Source organism: Rhagoletis pomonella, unplaced genomic scaffold (genome assembly GCF_013731165.1).
Source record: "Rhagoletis pomonella isolate Grant_MI unplaced genomic scaffold, Rhpom_1.0 Rhpom_scaffold_12608, whole genome shotgun sequence".
Taxonomy (NCBI): Eukaryota; Metazoa; Arthropoda; class Insecta; order Diptera; family Tephritidae; genus Rhagoletis; species Rhagoletis pomonella.
Window position 1 is genome coordinate 1 of NW_023471138.1, and position 1,824 is coordinate 1,824.

The 1,824-nt window shown below is 52.9% G+C and overlaps 1 long non-coding RNA gene across 1 annotated transcript; it reads right to left on the reverse strand.

Annotated features, from left to right (window-relative positions):
* Positions 1-710: 710 nt before the first annotated feature.
* On the reverse strand, positions 711-1,522 carry LOC118756866. Its single transcript, XR_004995167.1, has 2 exons — positions 1,265-1,522; positions 711-782 (listed from the first exon to the last, which is right to left on the reverse strand). It is a non-coding gene; the product is annotated as an uncharacterized LOC118756866 (long non-coding RNA).
* Positions 1,523-1,824: the final 302 nt, after the last annotated feature.

Below are 1,824 nucleotides of genomic sequence, written 5' to 3' on the forward strand. Positions count from 1 at the left end.
AGGGTTGAGTGGAGGTCCCACTAACCCCCACTGAATAAAATAAACACAGTAGTTAAATATAGCGAACACAACCACACACACACGCGGCCGTTCGGCCAGGCTGCCGGTACCCTGACGTCCACGAAGAGAGGGGAGAGAGAGAGCGACTAACTGGTCGGCGGTCGGCGTCGTGGCTCAGAGAGCGGAGACTGTCTAGTGGCTAGTGACGGTGGCGGTGATGTTGAGAGTGGTGACGGTGAGAGCGGTGATGGTTCGGTGATTAATGACAGTGAGAGCGGTAGCGAGCGTGATGATGGTAAATGCTCACAGCACGGGTACTGCAGCCAATGAGAGGGACGATGCTGATCGTGATGGCAGTAGCAGTCCCTTTAGTAGTGACGGCCCTGCGGTGATGCTGACGGTGGCCCAACTAGTGGTGAGGGCGGTAGCGACCTCCCGTAGTGAGAGCAGTATTGGCGGCCCTAGTTATAACAACGGGCCTCTGATGAGTAACGGCGGTGACAGCGGCCCTGGATGGCGATGATGTTGCTAGCGGCCCTGAAAGGTGGCGGCTCTTGGTGTTGCGTTCGGCCTGGGGCGGCAATGATATTGGCGGCCCAATGGTGAGGAAGGCGGCAGTCCGGCCCTAATGAAGGACGACGATAACAACGGCCCTGGATGGCGATGATGTTGCTAGCGGCCCTCGTTAATGATAGTCGGTGGTGGTTCCTTGTTGTAGTCTTGGCCCAGGGCGGCACTTAATATTGGCGGTCCGAAACGGTCACGGAAGTCACCTACGGAAGCTGGTCGTCAATATGTTCTCACAAACCACCAACCTGTCCCGTAGGCAGAGCCAGGGGCGCTCGAGGTTACACGGCCTAATCCGTCCCGATGCGCTCCGTGCCTACCTACGGCAGCTTGGCCAGTCTGTATTCCCCATGTGCAGAGCCAGGGGCGCTCGAGGTTACACGGCCTAAGCCGTCCCGATGCGCCCCGTGCTTACCCATTGGGGTGAGACGGTACGTATTCAATCGTGGTGGCTTGACATTGTGGGGGCGGTTTTATCCACCGCACAATGCCCGCTCGCCACGCGGTATCTAAGTGGGCAGGAGAGTTCGTCTCCTGTCCACTGAGACCGTTTATTAAAATAATGGGTTTGGGGGTCTGTGCGAGGGGTATTTCCCCTGTCACAGGCCCCCCCTCAACCTCTCGGCCTTGCCCGCAGGACAAGCCAGGGCGCTCGAGGTTACACGGCCTAAGCCGTCCCGATGCGCTCCGTGCTTACCTACGGAAGCTGGTGCTGGCTGAGTTGGCGTTAATCAACTTAAGTCGGTTGTTGGATAAGCAGGTTGAGAAGCGAATGAAGATCGTGATTTTTGGCATGTTTGAGCAACGTATTCTCGCTGAGTATTGGTGTGTATGAATGCTTTGCACTTTTGCGTGCTTCCCTTTGGTTGTTCATACGTATGGGTGTATGTATGTATGGGTGTATGTATGTATGGTTGTATGTATGCATGTAGATCTGTATGTATGTATATAAATATGTAGCGTATGTATGGCTGGATGTGGATATGTATGTACGTATGTATGTACTTGTGGGTTTTATGTATGCATGTACGTATGTCTGTCAGTGTAGCGTAGGGGAGCTACGTTACAGTCCCCCCCCCACTTCGGAGAACAAAAGGGAAAGGGTGCCGCATTCCGGGGGTTCGGCCGGTGTGTGTGTCTCTAGTGCAATTTTATTGTACAAATATATATTTAGAAAAAAAAATTTACATAGAATAAACCATGATTTACATAAATCAAAATGTTAGGCTCCAGACACGTTAGAACTTTTTTTTTTTT